This window comes from Podarcis muralis, chromosome 2 (assembly GCF_964188315.1).
Source record: "Podarcis muralis chromosome 2, rPodMur119.hap1.1, whole genome shotgun sequence".
In the NCBI taxonomy this organism is placed as follows: Eukaryota; Metazoa; Chordata; class Lepidosauria; order Squamata; family Lacertidae; genus Podarcis; species Podarcis muralis.
Window position 1 is genome coordinate 92,207,524 of NC_135656.1, and position 21,923 is coordinate 92,229,446.

The window sequence follows — 21,923 nt, forward strand, 5'->3', positions numbered from 1 at the left end:
TGCTATACTCCTATTGATGCAGCCCAGAATTGCATTGGCTTTTTTAGCTGCCGCGTCACACTGTTGGCTCATGTCAAGTTTGTGGTCAACCAAGACTCCTAGATCCTTTTCACATGTACTGCTCTCAAGCCAGGTGTCCCCCATCTTGTATTTGTGCCTCTCATTTTTTTTGCCCAAGTGCAATACTTTACATTTCTCCCTTTAGATACTGGCTTGGCTCACACATCACATTAAACCATTGTTTCTTCCCTCACTCCTGTTGCTGCCATGCCTGAGATCAAGAAGCATAGCCTGAATTGTTGTCTCGCCTAACCTAGGCTCATGGCTTGTTTTCTTACAAATGAGCTATGAGAATTAAGCAAAGAAAAAAACAACCTTGCTTATCTATCACCCACGATTTGTTTGGAGGAAACAAATCAAGTATCTTGGATCAGACAATACAGTGAACCAAACTCTGGCTTGTTTTGGCAGTGGAAGTAGGGGAGCAGCATTGTGTGAAATTTTGTTTCAAACTATGGTTTACTGTAGCATCTGAATAAGGCCATTATAGGAAATGCTGGGCAGCAAGTCAGTGCCACTGGTTTGCATATTACCTGCATCATTTCCCCAAACAACACCAAAATATTAATGAAGACAGCATATTCAGTAACCACAGAATGGTGATGTAATTCATGCTGGCTTTGTGAACAGGAGCCCTTCACACTGCCACATTTTGTGCAAGCCAAATTTTGCAATTGGCCAAATTCTGAGTTTATATTAATCAGTTGCTAGGATGAAAACAGCAGGAAAGTGCTGTCACCTTCATGCCCTGCTTGCAGCCTTCCTGTGGGGAGCAGTATGATAAACCAGATATTGTAGTCTGATCCAATGTTTCTTTTAAGTTCTTAAGGCCTAGTGCTATACAGAATGCAGAATACATAGTGCCAAGCTCACCACAATTACCAAAAGTATCAACTAATGACCCAGCCATAAGAAGGGCAAGTAAAGAAGCACTGGAGAAGTTTTATTCTGGTGAATTTTGAATGTGGAAATGTCCTTACAAATCAAGCACAGCTGACCATAGAAAGGTCAAGGTGGTTTAAAAGGAATTATGTGGCAAAGAAACTGGAAAGTAAAGAAGGAGAACTGAGCAACAAAAATGGAGATATTGTTAATACAAGGGATTAAAAGGTCCAACAGACACCATGTATACCATGGACCAAAGAATGGAAGCAAATAAAGCTAAGCTGAAGAAGAAACTCCTAAGTTCTCCAGGAGAACCAATAACACTAATCATTCATTAGGGATCAGCTCAGAGTAGTTAGTGGATCAAATTTTATTTTAGGAAAGCATCCAGCTGACCCACCAAACATAAAAGAAATTACTTGCACAAGGACACAAATTACACTTTTACTTACCAAGGGTCACACACAATATAAAGTGAAACAGGGAAGGCCAATGATAGTAAAGACTTGTACTAAGTAAGGGGGTCAGGAATGGGTTGTGGTTTTTTTAAGAATTTATCATACTTCAGCAGAACATTCTTTACATATTACAAAGTCAGCATAAAATGTCACATTTGCATTAAGGAATTATAGTAGGATTCATGTATGCTTGATGTAAGAATATAAATATTCAGCAGCTGCAAAATGATTGCAGAGAAGACTAAATGCTCACTTGTAAACCACAGTGCTACTCGTATATCATGAAATATGGAAAAATACTGTAGGCAAAAAAAATGCCATGTAAAACAAATTGGGTTTGGACCATATTTGATTTGCAAATGAAATTGAAGAAGACAACTATCTAAGAGAATCAGTAAACAGCAGGTTCACATACAGGGCACTTGTTCAGATATCCGTGGGTATAAGACCCTCGCCTCTTACCTTTTACTGGTATTCACTTGGAAGTAGAAAAGATTTACATGGAGAAATACAGATATTGCGTGGACAGGCGGAGTCCCCAGATCCCGAGCGGGCCCCCCCGACATGTGGAATAACGACTGAAGACAACGTGCTATGGGATTAAATTGGCCACAACTTTATTAAATTTCAAATGTGGGTAGACCTTGGCTCAGGCATTGGGCGTTCTCCCTCCCCAGTCCCCAGCCAGGGACCTAGGGAGCTTCAGGGTTATCCAGTGTGGGGGGGGGGGATGGGCCGGCTCTGGAGAACATATGTTCAAGCAGAGATAGCAGCCCCCGTTATGCCGCCGCCACAGGGGAGAGTAATGACGACCTTTCGGCGTACGGTCAAAGCCTCCCTTCAGAAACCCCTTTAACGGGGAACCCTGGTATCGCCGCCTGGAGCCAAGTGAGGATTCCCAGGTAAGATCCTCCCTCTATTGTGTGGGCAGGTAATCCCTCCCCTACCTGGCCTGGTCTCCCTGGCAACGCTTCCCCCAGGTGGGATTGGACATCTGACTGAGATAGGCGGAGACCTCCAGGTATCCTACCTGAGGGAAGGCAAAGCCAAGCCTATGCTGATGGGGCCGCTCCAGATCTAGGGCTGCACGCGTCCACGCAAAGGGCACCCCCCGTTTTAAGCAGGGAGCGGTCATTACTGAAACAGGTAATCATTTCAGGAAGTAACGGTAAAATTAAAGGTACCCCTGCCCATACGGGCCAGTCTTGACAGACTCTAGGGTTGTGCGCTCATCTCACTCTAGAGGCCGGGAGCCAGCACTGTCCGCAGACACTTCTGGGTCACGTAACTTTCCAGGAAGTAACTTTCCTTAAAAGTTGCAAGCCTTCATCAAATTGTTTTTTAAAAGTCTAAGCACACAGTGTTGACTGGATCCCCTTTATCTATATGCTGATTGACATTCAAAGAACTCTATTGTGCTTATTCTTGCAGACGCCATGCTGTTTTCTTCTTCAGCAAGACTTGTTCTTCTGTACGCTTGGTGATTCTATATTTATTGATGATTTGTACAAACTCATTCGGAACAACCAACCTGGATCCCTTTTAAAACATTAACTAATAACTAGTTCTGAAATCTGCCTTTTCCTTTTCCAATTTTTCCAAATTGCTTTTCCTTTTGTGTCATGTAGATTATAAACCTATGAGCAGGGACTATCTTATTACTGATATTTATAAGCCAATCTGGGGCCCTCTTTCATTTAAAAAGCAGGGTGAACATTAGACAAGATAGACAGACAGACAGACAGATAAGTGTTACAATATGAGCTGTGAAAATTTCCCAGTTCAAATTTTACATTTGTGCTATGAACGTGCTAGATGACATTCAGCCACCCACAGCAATATGGGGATAATAATACTGATCTAACTTGTAGGTCAACTGAAAGGATTACTGAGATAATGCATATAAAAAGTTCTCAGTGTGCCAAAACACTGCATCCAGCATTAACTGTAGAATTCCCAGCACTGCACTTCTTAGAAGAGAATCTAAAAATCCTGCATTAAATATAAAAATCCTTTCTGCATATTTGAAAATTGAAAACTGTCTAAACAATGCACAACAGAAGAGGGAAATAGAAAGAAGTGAGAAAATGTTTTGGAAAAGACATGTTGAGTTGAAACTGAATCGTCTGGTTCAGAAAAAAAATGTCTTCAATTCTCTTATTATTTCAAACAATAAAATAAGGTCAATTAGCATTCTCAACAACATGCTAGCAACCCAAGAGAAACATATGAATAATTCAAATCTGGAAAAAGGAGAACAATTGACAAAATAAATATTTTAATGATCTGCTCGTCTGCAACCACTCAGTAGAGACAGAGTAATAAAATCTGAGAGTAAAAGAACAGCACTGGGGAAATGATTCAGTAGATTATTAATTGATTTCAAAATTTCAAAATCCCCTACATATTAGCTTTCAAAAGATGATTGTGAAGACTTTGTAGACTGCGCAGAATACAGAAGTAGCCTGGCACGTTGCTGCAGACAAGAGTTCCTTCAAAAAGAGTTGGTGCAATAAAAACTACTTTCAAGGATTTATCATACTTATTCTTAAAATTATTATCTTTTTTAGTAACAACAATAAAGTTGTAGCAGCCGTGGTTTCAACACTTTAGTTCGTCCCATATAGAACTTCAAGCTCAGCAATTCTGTATGTCTTTATAAACTACTGTAGCACATAAACTGCTCATTAGATTTTTATGCGGAGTCTATAACTTCCCTTATTCAACATCCTTTGTGAACATGACATCAGCTGCACAACAACAGGAAATACAATTCACTCATGCATCTCTCCCTCACATCTAAATAATCTGCAAATCTGCAAAGAGCAGGATTCAAACAGATACTAGTGCATGAAGATGGCATATATAGTTGCACAAGGGTGGGTTCTGCATCTTCCACCCAACTTTACTCTTCAGCAGCAATCCCACACCTTTCTCAAGTGTCACCTGTCTCTCAGGGGACATAGGGACTTCATTAGGGAACGAGCGAGGTAGTTAGGATTCAACCATCTTAGTGTAACTCAAAGGTAAAATTATCTTCACGTGAAATCAAAGTTTACTCAATTTCATTGAGAAATCATGGAACTGATTTGACACAATAACAGTTTATATAAGCGAGGAACACAGGAAGCTGCCTCATACTGATTCAGACTGTTGACCCATCTTCCTCATTATCATCTACACTGACTGGCAGGGGCTCTTCTAGACCTACCTGGAGATCCCAGGGACTGAACTTTGGACATTCTGCATGTAAAGAAGGTGTTCTATCACTTAGTAGAGGACCCACACTTATACCAATTAGGACCAAGAATGTAATGCGAGCTGTACCAATACTGCAATGGCATAACCTCCTTCAATAGACTATGATTGATATAAGGAAACTCGTATTTTAGCAAAGAATTGGCCTTCAAACAATAGGCCCAATATACTCCCTCTTATTTTTAGGCATTTTACTGTTTGTAAATGTATTGTTGAGTGGAAAAAAAGAATGTGCTCTACATACTGAGCTACTTCAAAACAACTTTCTGGATTGGATCATGCCTTTTCTGAAGTCACAGTATTTCAAAACTGTGCTTTCCCCCAAAACGTATAGATTTCATAAACTTTAACAACAAAAATTAAAAATAAAATGAATTTAACTCGAAAGTATATCTAAGGAATTATTCTCTCAGATTGCTCCACACTCCCAATGCTTTCAACCTAAGGTACCAAGTAGGGTCTATGGGAATCTGTCCAGAACTTCTGATTCACTCAGTGACTGCCAACCTCTAATTCAACTCAGTTCAAATTCTGAATCTCACATTGTAAATCTGAACAAATGATAGGTTAAAGTGTTGTTTTTTTCAGAACTTGTCGTGTGAACAGCCCCCCTTCCCTGATCTTGCCTCAGATGAAAATAAACAAGCATTTGTACAGACCCATTTTTCAGAAGAAGCTTGGGACAAAATATTAAGAGATAAATCATTATGATGCGACAGAATATGCAACAACACTAAGATACAAACTCTACTTACTTCAAGGCATGGTACAGAGTCCTGTTTCAGTTCACCATCACCTGTAAGAACATATATGTAATGTTACCATGTGTACTGATTAAAAAAAGTTACTTTACTAATTAGATTCAGTCTTCAATTTTAATAACAGTGAATATAAGCAGACTGATCCATTTCCCTTAAAATTGTTTGGAGGTGCTATTATGAATCAATACAAATTATAAAATTGAGCAAGCGTAATGTTTCTGTTGCTTAGAAACATTACGCTATTCTTACAAGAATTAGCTTTCCTCCGAATATTCCTCCTGTACACAAAAGGGATCTGAATATTTATCTACATGCACAAGGCTAATTTAGCATAGCAAAATCATGAATTAAAAACAAAAAATGCCAAACCGAGCACTCCCCTGGATTATTCCACTCTATGAATCACTGCTTCCTTCCTTCTACTTGAGTTACCTCTTTATTCTCTCTTGAGCAGCTCTTGACAGCTATGCGCTACTCTCAGGCCTCCTGTGTGCACAGCTCTCAATGCTCTGAGTTCAGCTATTCCACCTGTAGCTATTTGAACCTCATCATTCAGCAGCCTGGACTCAACACCCAGCTGTCCAAAACTGACTTTGGGCAGAACAAGCTCTTTTCAGCCTGCCAAGCCCCTCTGGAACCTTCCGCTTCTCTTGTTTGCCCAGATGCTCTCAGCGTGCCAAAGTCAGCAGTCTCAAAGCTGGAACTAACAGTCTCCAGCTGCACAAAGAATCTCAGCATGTGTTTCCCTTAAAATGGCTGGGGTCAAAATGACTGGGTCCAAATTCTGGATTTAAAAGCCAAAAATGATTGTCAGGAGAGCCTTTATGCTGGATTTTGGTGCCTTTCATGGAAACTGGGATGGAATTACTACAAAAAAGAAGTTGCTGCTTAGGATGCAGTGAATATGAAAAGTGGGTGGTCATGAAGTTGGTACCACAGGAATAAGTGTGATTTTAATCAAAACTGGAGAACTAAGTCGAAATAAATTAAAAAATTGTCTAGTAGCACATTAGAAACCAATTAAGTTTGTTCTGCATGCACACGTCTTCAGATACACACAAAAGCTTATACCCAGAACAAACTTAGTTGATCTCTAAGGTGCTACTGGACAATTTTTTATATTTTTCCATTTATTTTGACTGTGTCAGACCAACACAGCTACCTACCTGAATTGAGAACTAAGATTTTATTTTACTTTTTAAAGAAGATATACACTGTTTTTACCCATGTCCATTTTCTTTTTTACTTTAGAATCATACTGCTACCTCGGTAAATGTTAAAATATGAAGCACTTAAGAATATTTGCATTCTACTAAACTTCTCATTCTAGGATATAGCCGAATAGATCCTAGTTCAGTGTATAGCAGTAATGATGAGTTGTAATTGTTATTCCAGCAAATGGTTTTCGCTGTATGTTTTTTTTTTTGTTTTTTTTGTTTTTTTTTTTTTTTTGTTATACAGTGTTTATTAAGTAGATTCAGTCTTATAATATGATATACAGACTCAAAAAAATTCCACATACTTATGAAATCAGTGCATTTAGCAAGTAATACCATGGATGGAAAGAACCACTCGATTTAAACAGCTCGTTGGTCTTTTTTAAGTGACTGGGACAAGGAGGATGGCCTGTGCTACTCATTTCACAAACAGAACAGAATTAAGTTGCATTACATAGAACAAACACACGTTCTAAGAATTAAAATATTAAGCCACATTTACTGGAAAAAGATCCACTGTATATAACACAAAAAGTATTTCCATAGCACATGGAGGAGGAAGTGCCCATCTGCTTAGAAGAGCCACATGAAGTTGCATAGGTGCCTGTCAGGGAAGGTTTTTTTTTTTAGAATTCAATAGATTTAAGCCATAAAGTGTCACCTTCTCAAGCTGGTTTTAAGTGCCATTTCCTTCCTCTAGCGTCTCTAGGGAAGTCTGGGTGCCTCTTGGGCTTCGTCAGTCTCGTTCCTGGGTCACGCGTGCCCCACAGCCCCCGTTTCTTGTGCCTTGGTGCTCCGAGAGCAGAAGACAGAATTAAGTAGTGCCATCCTGTGGACTGACTAGCGAGGGAGATTCTAGCTGTTTGCTTTCACCTTAGTCCTACCTCATTAAAGATCCCGATAGCTGAACTGGTCGCTGGAGAACACGGAATGGCTTGTGTACAAACCCTCTGGGTTGCAGCAGCACATCCCAGGAGTGGGGCGGGCATGCGCTCTTGTGCACAGAGATGGGCAGGGTGCCGATGAGAGAGTCTGTGGCTCTGCTAAGCAGATGAACAAGGGTGAGGGGGTGTCTCACCAAGAGCAGGTCTTGCAGAACACGGGATGTGCTGGGAGTTCTGTACATGTAAACAGTACACTTTCACTGAGTCCAAAGTCAGGAGCAAAAAGTACAAAGGTTCACATTGGTCTTAGGTAGATACAGGCGAAGAACTGAGCTGTACAGCTCTGAAACAACAACCAAACCGAACTTTCTCTAAAGCACCACTAAATTATATAAAAATCAGACCATGGACAGATTGTAGTTGGTATTCCGGTGAAATCACTAGGCTACCTTGTAAAAAGTTTTACAAAAAATTACAAATCAAAATCTTATTTAACCCTCTGAGTTCAAAGCAGCATTTCTCGTAAATGAACTAGTACTAAACGTTACAGCCGTCTATGAGAGAGGGGAGGGCCTTCCAGTGTTAGGAGAATGTTGGGGGGGGGGGTTTCTACTTGAAATCCTGCGAATGCTTTCCCCTGGCCCAAAATGCTGCTATGGGGAAGGGACTTGTGGGTGGAGATTTCTCCTCGGTTTTTGTAAAAAGACCTGCCGGCCCATGCAGTTCTGTGGGCTCTCGTCCTGTTTTTAAGAACAGGTGGGCTGGGCCTTCTGCAGGAATCGGGGTCCCTACTCCCTACATAAAGTTCATCAGACACACAACATGGAGACTACAAACACAACTCACAAAACTACAGTACAAATCAGCATCTAATCAACTACTTCGAGCATCAACTTAAAAAACAGATCAAAGTATTTAAGCTGTTGCCTCCATCAAGTGGCCAGAAAGAAGATTTAGAATGACTCCCTTGACAGATCATGTAGCTGCATGAAACAGAAAGACTGTTCCATGAAGTGTTCCTACATTGTATTATTCCATTTCAATAAATGTATTGTGATCCTTTTGGTCCATTTCCTAATATTATGAAGTTACAGTAGTGGATCCAGGAGTAGAACAAACAGCTTGAGGGAACTATTTGGGGGGGGGGTCATCACACAAGGTCATAAAATCTGGAGACAAAATCTAAAATTCCAAAAAGGAGATTTTTTTATATTCACAAACACTTCTAGTTAACCATTTCTGTGCAATTAAATCACTGGAAAACCAGTAGAGCATAGTGGTTAGTGAGACTAGGACTGATGACACCAAGGTTCACATCTCATGTCAGTCATGTCAGCCAGTCACTATTTCTCAAACTAACCTATTTCTTAAGTGTTTTTATAGAATTAATTATGTTATTCAACTCCATTATTTTAATGCAAGGGAAACATAATGACAAGGGAGGCGGGAATTAATCAATTAGGTACCATTTGTGGAATGAAAACAACAATCACATTCACTGGATTGATTACTTCTCTGGACTTAAGCAAATATTAGCAATTTCCGTTCCTGTTTGTGCTGGGATTCTCTGACATCCCAAGACAAAGCCACAGAGAACAGCCAATCTGCCTCTCTCCATATGCGAAGAGAAGAACACCTAAACCATACAGAGCAGGAAACTGCAACACCATTTTCAAACTCCTTCAGTTCCCACTTGAATGAATATCCTGTTCTGCTGCTTCGCACTTGCCTCTCATTTTCCAGAGTTCTTCTTCATCCCTCACCCCACATTTCCATGGACTTGCACCAGCACCTGCAGGTGAACAATTAGCTTGATCCAGTGCTTTTTTTTGGTAAGAAACGAGGTGTCAGTACTTACATCTAGACAAAAGTATCACGGCACACAATGGCTGCCAATTGTGGAGCAGGGAGTGATGGCATTCTGTCAGAAATAAAGCACTGTCTAGAGATCACTGGCCTCTTTCCCCAATCCCCTGCTTAAGATAAAAGATATAAATATAGGTTTTATACCAACTGCTCCTAAGCTCCCCACTGGGCTGTTTTGTGAAGAATGCAGATGTTGCCAAGAAGCAGGTATGACAAAACCCGGATTGTACTCTGGCAGAGGAAATCATTGTGTTCACTGTGCTTTCTTCCTAGCTATTGAGAATGGATTGTTGGGCGTACCAGAATGAACACACAGGAACACAGAATGCTAGCTTATACCATTGGACCATCTGACTTGGTACTGTCTACAATGACTGACAGTGGCTTTTCCACGATTTCAGGCAGGGGCCACTCTCAGCCCCATTTGGAGATGCCAGGGTTTGAACCTTGGAATCTTCATCATGCAAAACAGATGCTTTCCCACTTAAATACAGCTCTTCACAGTCTAGGTATGAGTGGATACAGAGGAGAGAGCTTGCCTAAAAGCAAAGGGTTATGTGGTTTTGGTTGGCTGGCTGGTTGGTTGGTTGGTTGGTTGGTGGGTGGGTGGGTGGGTGGAGCAAGGACAATATTTTTATGAAGAGCTGCTAGGGAGGAGTTGCAAAAAAACAAGACTGGATAATTTCTTCGTATTAAGGAGAACATGTTCTCTAGTTACATACTGTCTACTTAAAAGGGAGGTGGGCCCTTTCCATTTCTAAAAGCAGGTTTCCATTTCTAAAAGCAGGGTGTCATCACTGAGAGGTGTGTGTGACAAAATGAGTTTTTTAAATAAAAAATGGTTTCACGGAACTTTTGAGGAGTGACGTGGTGGCTTAGGTGCCTGCAGGTTTCGCACTGCCTGAAATGTCAGTGTGGGACTTGCGTCTGCCTACTGCCTCTCCCTCAGCCATCCTAAAGCTGAAGGGGAGGCGTCGGAGAGGCTCGCCCCGCCCACATGGGCAGCTCGCCCCGCTCCCACAGGCTGATCTTCCCACCCCCACGGGCGCAGATTACCCCGCCCCCATGGGCGGCTCGCCCTGCTCCCGGCTACAGGACACACACCTGCACCAGGCACCTGATTGGCTAGCCACGCCACTGGGTGAAGGGGAGAGGCTTGTAGTATTCACAGACGCTGATAGACGCAAGGGCTGTGCCTCCTGCTCTACAATACAGTCCTGATTTGGTTCCTTCCCCTCCCTCGCTCTCAGCGCAGGAACGAAGGGTTGAGAAAAGGCTAGAACAATTAATAAAAGCCAAGTCACAGCAAAAGAAATGCAAGGAGGGAGGTATAAATAAGGGATGAAGAGGGACTTTAGCTTCTGCAACTGACTTGCTTATCCGATGGATGTGTCATGTGCTGACTCCTTGGCTACTGAGCAATAAAGTTAATTACTGAGAAGCAGTGTGTCTGTTTCTGCTTACAGCATGGGACAACAGAGAGAAGGGCTTTTCTGGCAGCCTGACAGCACATCACCTGTGCACGACATTTGGCCCAGCTGACACACCTACCCCATACCTAATGCAATATGTGATGTGGAGCAAGTAAAGATGTAGTAGCAAAGGAACATGTTATTTACAAGCAGATTATTTTTTTCTGGGAACAAATGGCATGAGCTATATTTTGTTATATCTCTGGAAGTGCATTTAGCTCGTGTGAAAGCTCAAATATAAGAAGGAAATTAACAGAGAAACATTGAGGAAATGAATAAACTGCCATGAGAATGCAACCCAACGTGCATAGCAAAAAATAAGTAGCCATATAGAACTACCAAAGTATGTTTAGAAGCTATTCTCTTCCCCTGCAAAAAAATAAAAGAAAAGAATATCCTATTCCTTGCCTTTAATTGAACCTTGAAGTAAAGCTCCTACTGGATTCATTAGTCTACTCACTTACTTCCTAGCTTATTTAACAATTTTGCTAGCTATAATTTTGGAGGCAGAATTATGTGTTACTGTTTCAGAATGGAAGGGTTACAGCTCCATCATAACAAGTATGTACTACGCACATATAATTAGACTAACCTGGAGACCAATTTTGACATATCTTAGCCAGCACTTGTGAGTCATGTTCATAAACTCCAAGAGAGAGCAGCAGCCCTGTTTCTGCCGTATTAGTGCCACATCTTTTATTCTCTGCGCTGTTGTAGCTTTCATTCAGATTAGCTGGAGGGAAGAGTTTTCTTCCAGCTCAAGCATTATGGCTTGATCTGAAGTGTGTGGAATTGAAGCCTCTCAGAATGGGAATAACACCGAGGCTTCGAGAGACACAGACTGAGCTCTACCCAAATCTGTACATAACGAGGGCTCAAGAAGGCAAATATTTGAGATTTTGTATGAACCAATGTTATGAGGACTGATTATGTCAAGCAGTTTATAAAGCAAGCTAAAGACAAAGCTAGGGTTGCCATATTTCAAAAAGTAAAAACCAGGACACCACCAAAATTGTTGAGGATTTTTAAGGAAAACCTGAAAGTTGGTGAGCTTTGAGCTTTCAAAGTTGTCGGTTTTTCAATTGACTTGCCTAAGATCCAGGACAAAGAGACACCTTTTGGAAATCCCCCCAGACGTCAATTCCACCTTTGAAATCCGGACGTATGGCAGCCCAAGACAATGTTGTCTTGATGATCTACCCAAAGTATCACATGCAGGCTGCAATCTGGAACTGGGGTCCAAGGCTTTGCGAATGCCCAGTGGGATTTCTCCCTTTCCCCCTTTGCACAGACAACCACAAAGAAATCTTAGCAGTGGAGGGTAATCTGCAGAACAGCAACCTTCGTTTCCTAAACCCTGCCAGCACTGGCTAAGGCAGAAGGTGCAGGAGACAACCATTCCCCCCCCTTCCCCCTGCTTCCAATGGGAGGGAATTAATTGTGCCAGCTCTCAAGCTGCAGTAGTTTCCCACAAGGGAGCTGAGGATTACATGGGTCCCTGGCCACACAGACATCTCCCCGGAATGCTCCAGTTTTGACCCCATTACTGGTGGAGCACTACTGGAAGGCACCATGTCAAATTCAGGGAGGACCTCCAGCAACAGACCTTCTGCTCAAGAACCCAAATACTGGAACCTCCAGACATGCTACAAACTATTTTTGAACACGCCTGCAGGTTCAAAAGTATTTTGCAAAGCAGGCATCCAGGAAGAAGGGTCCACTGCTATTCTAACACCAAAACCTGAAAACATTATTGGGCACATAATATAGTTGTGCAGTTCACTGAATATCCATAGTTTCCAAAACCTATTAGGCCCTTCCATCATCCCAGATCTGTGTGGGAATCACTAAAAGATGCTATGTGTACAAAATAAAGCTAAAATCACAAAAAATAGGTTTTCAAGCATTCATAGCTTTGAAAACTCTATTCCCATTGCTCACTTATTCACTATTTCTAGTTTTTTACCCTTTCATCACATTAATTTGAGAAGTTCCATGACATATGGTGTTCATTGCTAATAGCACTACTAAAAATGTAAGTTTGTTGTGATTTTATAAGTGAATTTTGTCCGCTTTGATTTTGTTACTTTAGTAATATTTGTCTGTGCCTGTAGATATGTGTTTGAACAAGAATAAATATACAAACCATTAGACTTTTCAAAACCGAAAAAAAAGAAGCCTGAATTGAAGCTTATAGGCTTTTTTCTCTCTTTAGAAGGATCAGCTATAAGGAAAGATGAGGGTTTTTTAATTCCACTGCACTGAAAAATTAATTCACCCATCTTTCTTTGAAGTACAGTATGTGCCACTGTTGTAGACACACATTTGAGGTGTTTATTGTTCTTATATCCTTACAGGCCACACAGAAACCATATTTCTACCCTTAAAATCTAATGCATTTAAACTATGTTAACACCCAGTACTCAGCAAGTCCAAAGCAATTTCACTTTAAAACAAGTGTATGTCAGCTTCCGTCAACTGAAGTGCTTGCATCTTTCACAAGCAGAGATCACGCTGGGAGTCATAACTATGAAATTACCGTGAAACAAACATAATGCTCTCCTATACAACAGTATATAATGCATTACAGTAAGACTGTGTGAAGCTATAGGCTTCTCAGAAATTTCCGTAGCCTTCTGTAAATGTCAAGAACAGTAGTATGACATTGGATTCAAAGATACGAGTGACATTCTTTTAATATGACTCTGCCCATCAGAACTGAGGTTTGTTCTCTCAGCTGTACCCAAAGAAAGGTCCCCATTTCATATGAAATAGCGTGAACATCAATTAGGAAACACTTCATGGAGGGAGGGGGGAAATGTGGACTCCACCCCATAAATGTATCTTCCAATTGTTCTGTGTATATGTTAGCAATCTCAAAAGCCATGGGGGATTCCATCGCTATCCATTTTGACTTGGTACTAGAACTGTCTATCAAACAGAAAATGTTTTTGCATAAAGCAATTTTCGCTAAAGGCATAATAAAATGTGTAGGAGGTTTTCAAGGATCCTGTCTACAAAGAAAAACCTGTTCTATACCAGTAAGTGCACTCAGATCCTGCTTGTGAGCTTCCAACAGGCATCCAGTTGAACAGGATGAGAACTCTAGCACCATAAAGCGCTCAAACATGAAGAGTCACCAGTTTATCCTTAATTATTATTTTTATTATTAGTATTTATTAAATCTGTATACTACCCTATAACCATAGATCTCAGGGCAGTTCACAACATAAAATAACAGGTATAAAAAACATAATATACATTATAAAAACAAAAACAACCCAACAATTCCCCCTTCTACAACACATTTCAAAAGGGTATCGGATGTCAATCAGCCAAAGGTGTAGTTAAAGAGGAACATTTTCTCCTGGCGCCTAAAGGTGCATAATGAAGGCGCCAGCAGAACCTCTCTGGGGAGAGCATTCCACAAATGGAGAGCCACTACAGAGAAGGCCCGTTCTCATGTTGCCACTCTCCAGACCTGTTATGTAGGAGGAACATAAAGAAGGGCCTCAGAAGATGCTCTCAGGGTCCCAGGTAGGTTCATGTGGAGAGAGGCGGTCCTGAGCAATACTTCAAGGTAATTGAATGTATTTGCAAACCATTCAAAATCAGAGTTTCTGATATGAGATTATATGAAGGGAACAAATGGATGATGATGAAGAAAACCCACATTAAGATAGTGAGCCTGGGCTGGAGCCTCTATCAGAAACCATGGTTTGCTTGAAAGTGGAGGATGTAGATTTCTTTATGCAAAAACTAGAATGTGAAGATTACCAATGTAAAGACCACAGTTTGGGAACCCCTGATATAGAAAACTTAGGATGTATTTGAATCCAGTGAACTAACTGGGCATACTGGAAAATAAGCATCAAGTAGTAATATTTAATATAAAGTATGTTTAATAATATGATTATGCTAGTGATGTTACAATTTCAGGGCTACTAATGGTGAATCCTACTAAAGTGAACTATATAAAAAGTGTGTGGTACTATAGTTTCATTCCATTCCACCCCTTTCCACTACCAGAAGATGAAACTGTGATCTTGACAGGGGCGATCCCTCCCATCCTAAGTCCACATGGGCCAGTAAGAGGAAAGCTGACTCTCTTGTGCAGGGAAACAGTGATTTTGCCCAAAAGGAATGCCATGTTTAACTCATCTTCCAGCTGTACTTGATAAATTATAAAGTACATCACAGCTTTTTGTCATACAATATTTGGATCACAGGCTCCACTCCTATTCATGAATTCATTCATTGTCATTAACACAATAGATTGGTGATGACAGCTAAACTGGAAAGTGAGACACTTTTGAAAACCTGAAACTTAAAATCTATTCTATACACATTTTAGGCATATTCACTTCCTTTCCATACAAACAATGTCTGACATCAGTCGAAACATGTCTGGTAAGTGTAATCTCTCTGACGAAGGAAGGTGTTCCACAAGCCAACTTTCAAGGCTTAAAGGGGAATAGTTTGGGGTGATTTGTTCTGTAATAGAAATCAGTATGAACTTGCAGTGTCCAGATGCTTTTCCTAAATAAATTTATTGGAAGCAAGACTGGTTGATTTTAGTACCTTAGCTAAGAATATGAACAATTGCTATCGTGCACTCATACAACAAAGTGGGTTGTATCCAACTAAGTCCTACTCAAGAGTACACCCATGTGCTGTAATCAAAGCTACAGAGTGGCACATGTGTACAAATTAGCAAGGTCTGAGGATGGGGAAATTGCAAGCACTATGTACTAACTGTGGTGCTGTAAGTTATTTTTTTGTGCTGGTAAAATGAAGTCAATTCACAGTTATAGCAGTTCACTACCCACCAAGAAAAAAAAGTAAGATATTTGATCAGGGCACAGTCAACTCACAACTTGTGCATTCTGTGTTCACTATTGCAGCTCTAAGTGCTTGGTAGCCAGCCAGGTGCGATCGCATAAGTTAAACACATATGCTTACCAGGCTGTGGGAAGGTATCACATAGGCTCTGAGGGGCTTTCACAAGATTTTGGACAGCCCAGATTCTTGAAAGTCTCGTAGATCCTATTAAGCAAGGTGCAAAGCTTAAAAGCTCTCCATCTTGCAGGAGTGGGAGGGAGACCTGCTCAGCACACCAGCTTCAGAAAGGTCAGGATGGTTGCATGGGCGGGGTTGGGTGGGGGAGTTCCAGGCTGGTTCTGACTACTGTATAGACAATTTCACCTTTACCCACACACCCACTCCCGGAAGGTAGCCCCCACACATTGTGAGCCTACTGTACCTTAAAGCTGTTGTAGTTAGTACACAATTCTATGTAACTGAATGAGAGTTTACATGAGTGCTTCTAATTCTGGAATAAACAGTTTGAAAGTATCATTTTTTTCTGTTGGGGAAATACCTAGTGTTGGGATTAGTTGAATACTGTATAGTAAAACAAGCAAAAGCAATTTGCTCACCACTTCCATAAAAGTGAAAATTGAATCTCAAAACGTTACAAGATGATAACAAACTGAATGTATCCATCATTAGGGAACAGATTTTTACACATCAATTGATTTGGGGGTTTGAAAATGAAATTTGTTTGATGTAATTAGCTTTACAAATGAAATGAACACTGACCTTCCTGGCTTTGTATTGACAATATCATCCTTAGATATCCGACCTATTTGCAACTATTGTCAGAAGTAAAGAAAAAAACATGATTTACAGGCTTATTTAAAAGCCAAGGATATTAGTTGTTCGACCTTATTTTTTCCTTCCTATTTAATGTATGCTTTTCATATGCTCTAGAGAGAATCATCTGTGCACTCCAATGTATTAAAAATAAAGATTCAGGATATATATGAAAAAATATGCTGGGAAGCAGCTTTCTTAGGTAAATGCAAGAGGAGTGCACCTGTCAGTGAAAATAAATGATTACTTAAAAATATAGTTCATACTATGACACTCCGGCATATTCATTACCTTTCAGCTTGAAATAAAACACATTGCAATTTGCTTTGCTTTCAGTTGATACACATACTGTGTTTGAACTGCTGATTAAGTGATTCTTTCCTTATTTGCATAGAATAAATCAACTACACCACTTATAACAATGTATAATTAACATGGCATGCCAATCTTAGGTAGTTTTTGTTTTGCTTTTTTAAGTGGGGAGGAAATGCAAGTTTGCTTTCTTGGTGTCAAGTACATTTATGTTACACCTCTAAATCTTTTCCAGCAGGGGAAAGAGTGCTCTTGCACTCATGTCCTGCTTGTTTTACTTATTTATGTATCCGCTTTGTTTGTTTCACTTTTACTGGCCCTTTACCATACAGTTTCCAGAACAGGTTACAACCTTGGGCTTCTGGGCTTTCGAGCCCAATCTTCCCAGCCACCATCTTGAAGTTAGCAGCCAGCAGCAGGTCTGTTTAGCTGTTTGCAGGCTCTGGAAGCTTGTGACTAGGACTTGTAAACAGAGTTTTACTGAGGCAGTTTGAGAGGGAGGTCAGGAGTGCTGTCTTACAGTGGACATAGAACCAAGAGACAAGGACAGTGAAGGAGCTGCTGTGCCATGTTTGCCTTCCTGTCTGAGAATGCACAAAACTACACCTTTAGCAAGTGCAAGCTGTTTGCCTTGCTGGAAGAGAAGATACAGCAAAATGAGGCCCACCTATTCACTCTTCAAGCTATTGGGCAAGATGAAGAATTTATTGACAGAGCAGAGTTGACTGTCCTGAAACAGCAATGCAGATGGGGTTTCCCTAGGGAGGAGGAAAATCGGCCATTGCAGAAGTCAAACCTCTGGAGTAACGCAACACACAGAAACATGTCCATGCGGACTGGTGGTGGGCAAATGTTGTCCTCAATAAAACAAAACCTCTGGAGAATCAAAGAGTGCTCACAAATAGTTTCTCATCATCCTGGGGGAAAGTGACAAGTGGGGTACAGCAGGGTTCTTTTCTGGGCCCGTTGTTGTTTGAATCAAACCTGTTGTTGGAAACCAAGTCTTATGAGGAACAGTTGATGGAGTTGGGTATGTTTAGCCTGGAAAATGGAAGGCTGAGAGGAGATATGATAACCATCTTCAAGTATATAAAGGGTTGTCATACATGGAAGGTGGAGCAAACTTATTTTCTTCTGCTTCGGAGGGTAGGACCCGGAACCAATAGATTCAAGTGTTTCATTTTTGCTCAAATGTAGGAGAATAAGAGTTTTGTTCTAAAGTCAAAACCTTTCTACAGAGCAATTCACACTGTTGGAAAGGTAAGAAACATAAAAATAAAACTTGAGTTATAAATGACTGGACAAATCACACGTCATTGCCCTTGATGACATTCATACAGCATATCCTCCAAAAGCATCTTAATAGGGTAGTCTTTTGGTTATGGTTACTTTGCAGTGTGCATCTGTCCATGCCAGGTGTTAAGGTTATTATCTTACTGCTTCAAATGGCTTCAGATGACTCCAATAGGACTCTCATCTGTAAGTTCTAATTCTGAGTATAATTTGGAGGAACGTTTTAAAGTGGCATGAAGGTATAACTTGGAAATAAGCATATTTTGATTACTTATTGGTACTCCTAACTCTGGGTAGTTTAAAAAGTATTAAGCTACAAAAGTAAAGAAAGGGCACACTCCTTCAAAATTATATTCATAAGGCCAACTGAGACAATCAGTGCACCCCACTCCCAGACAAATCACTTGGGAGACTGTTCAGTCATATGCATAATTATGTGACATGAAAAGTATTCATGTTTTCTTAATTGCAAGTATTTCAACTATGTTTAAATACATCATTCACTTTACAAGGTACAAATAAGTATGTGCAATTACATGCTAATTAGTTACAATTTAATTACTGTGTAAATACTGGTATGTAAGAAGATAATCAGATGGTTACTTGTGCAGTGTAAATTAATTGATAACAAGAGATTTACAATTGCAAATTAGGGCGATTACACTCTGAGTGCTATGTTAGATGTTAAGTGCAATGCATAGTTAATCACTTATCTATTATTTCACTATATTGTTGAATGATGTGTTGAAATAGCAGTTTAGGTCTTATATCAGTGTCTGGAACTCACCTTTCTGAAGTAGGTTGATCACACGTTTGGATCTTCATTTCTAAAACAATTATCTCTAGCATAATTTCAATCATTATCCGTTATCTCAAAATGTTCCTAATGCTGTTGATAATAGGGTGCTTTGCTGTGATTACGTCTGGGGAGAGAAATGTCTGCCACCTTATCTTTAACTTGCATTTCAGATTCCCTGTTCTCTCCCTGCCTCACGCAGCACTCAATTTAGCTTCACTTCTGTGGCCATCTGGTGCTATAAACCTAAATTGTGTGCAATTTTATGCCTGAAAAAATGCTGGTTTGACCTGTATTTCTTTCATTATTTCACCAACATGCTGCGGAGAGATAAAATAATGGGGATGGCTGCTTTTGCTGTTTGCTGGAAGTTGTTTGTCCTCTTTTAAAAGACTTTTTGTGTGCTATTCCAGAATGCTAGCATGTTGACTCTGATTCTTGCTAGATAAAGGATGTCTGCAGTAGCTGTTTGTTGATTTTCTATTGACTTCTGTTTGAGACTGAAGGTGTTTCTCATTACTTTCTTATAATACAGTGAAGATACCAATTTAGTTACATTGACCTTGTAATGATGCTTAGTTCTTCTTTTATTAGTGCCCATGTTGAGCATACCTTTTTATTACTCTATCCATGTCTTTTCCCCTCAGCCTTTTAGATTACATGAAATGGCTTCTGTGCATAGCCATAGCCTCATCCCCCCCCCCCCCCATTTTTAACATATTTTTATTAAAGATTTCTTGGTTTACAAAAGTATGTGCAATGTCTTTTTTTTTTCAAGTTACATTTTCTACAGATCAGTTTCATTTGTTCCTCCCAAACAAACTAAGGAAAATTCCCACAACACTAAACAGGTACACACAGACTATACTTAAAGCAGAAATAGGCAAACTGTCCCCAACCCCATCCCCACTAATTACCCTGGCACATCACCCACATCATGCAGCACAAAACCTCCAGATAAAAACCTGGCAAACCAAAGGCTTATATCACCTAACAGACTTCTACAGTTCCTCATTTTTTAATCCTGCAGGGGGTTCCCCCCCCCCTTGATAATAAGGAGGGACCAGTATAGGCTTTACATTAGACCAGAGACAGAATTTGGGGATAAAGGCTACCTCGTTAAAAGCAGGCAAAATTAAAACAAATTCCAAGCCATATGTAAATTGTTAAGTTGTGGGTGAACATATCAGACGACACAGCAATTCTTCAAACAGCTCTTGTTTATTCACAGGCAAGAACAGAACTGAACTGAAGGGTTCAGCCAGCCTGCTTATATAGAGCAGTGTTTCCCAACCTTGTGCCTCCAGCTGTTTTTGAACTACAACTCCCATCATCCCTGACTAGCAAGACCAGTGGCAAGGGATGATGGGAATTGTAGGCCAAAAACAGCTGGAGGCACAAGGTTGGGAAACACTGATATAGAGCTCCACTAGAATGCAACAGTAACCATTTTCTGCAACTATCCAATCACTGAACGTCACTTTCAATCCCTTATTTGCATATGTGGACCTGAGTGAAAACTACCTACAGTATCCCCCTGCTGGCCCAGGGTGAGAACTTCAGTACATAACATAAATATTTAGGCAATCTCTGCAAAAGTCAAGTTTTGATGCCTCATACATTGGACAAAATATCAATAGGATTGAATCCTATTGTTGTAATCAACCATTTCAGAAGAGGAAAGGAAGGTTCAAACCATGCCACAATAGCTAATCAATAGCTAATCTCACTCAATGTATATTTGGCTCAGTTCCCATCTGTGACATGAGTGGAAGGAGTACCCTATAAGAGAAGAGAGGGGAACTTTTCCCTTTCAGTCATTGTTGGAAATCCAAATCCTAACAGCCCCAGCTGGTATGGCCTACAGCATGGCCCCCAAACCCCAGACACAAGTTTTTCAAAATCTCTCATATGCTCTCACAGGCCACATTGGGTTGTGTCCAACAATACTTTTACTCAGTGTACATCCACTGAAATTAATGGACATGACTAACTTTGGGCTATTAATTTCAATACATCCATTAAAATTAGTTTGTAGGAACTACATCCAAGGCTCTTATTTTATCCTCAAACAGGCATCCTGACAGATTTAATTATAAAAGAGGACAACATTTCATTTATTTAAAAGCCAATATTCTAATGTTTAATAAACAACAGGCATCTTGATAGCAGAAAAAAACCTTGAAACTGCATGTAATAAAACTCTAGATACTTCTCCTTAACTAAACTTTCTGCTCTTTAAATGTCAGATGCTACAGTGCAAATGAACACAACCCATGAATAGCGATACCACCCTAGGAAATGTTCCAGTCTTAGCAAAACTTTATTATGGTTGTTGTTGTTTTTTACACTTCATCCACAATTCCATGGATACTTTGCTCAAAGAGGAACCTCTAATGCTTTTTGCTTTGAAATTTTGTCTTAAGCAAAACTCAAGTCCAATTTATTATCAATCTGGCCCACTAAACGTTTCAGTCAAACCCTTAACAGGCCATCCTAATGAGAAGCAGATAGCAACAAGGTACATCAACTAAAAGTTTTTTATGGGGCCCTGAACTTGATCCTCAATAAGAAATACGATATGATATATATGTGATAGGACGCGGGTGGCGCTGTGGGTAAAAGCCTCAGCGCCTAGGGCTTGCCGATTGAAAGGTCAGCAGTTCGAATCCCCGCGGCGGGATGCGCTCCCGCTGCTTGGTCCCAGCGCCTGCCAACCTAGCAGTTCGAAAGCACCCCCGGGTGCAAGTAGATAAATAGGGACCGCTTACTGGCGGGAAGGTAAACGGTGTTTCCGTGTGCTGCGCTGGCTCGCCAGATACAGCTTTGTCACACTGGCCACGTGACCCGGAAGTGTCTCCGGACAGCGCTGGCCCCCGGCCTCTTGGGTGAGATGGGCGCACAACCCCAGAGTTTGTCTAGACTGGCCCGTACGGGCAGGGGTACCTTTACCTTATATATGTGATAAAAGATTTGTTTCCCACAAAAATGCCAATTTCACCCAAG

The 21,923-nt window shown here is 40.6% G+C and overlaps 1 protein-coding gene across 3 annotated transcripts in view; it reads right to left on the reverse strand.

Moving 5' to 3' along the window:
• The window catches only part of LOC114590891 (contactin-4), a 531,471-nt gene that overhangs the window by 465,091 nt on the left and 44,457 nt on the right, over nt 1-21,923 (reverse strand). For all 3 annotated transcript variants that reach the window (XM_077925018.1, XM_077925014.1, XM_077925015.1), the window contains exon 2: nt 5,417-5,457. The gene's annotated coding sequence lies outside the window, so the exon portion shown is untranslated. The remainder of the gene's footprint in view (nt 1-5,416; nt 5,458-21,923) is intronic.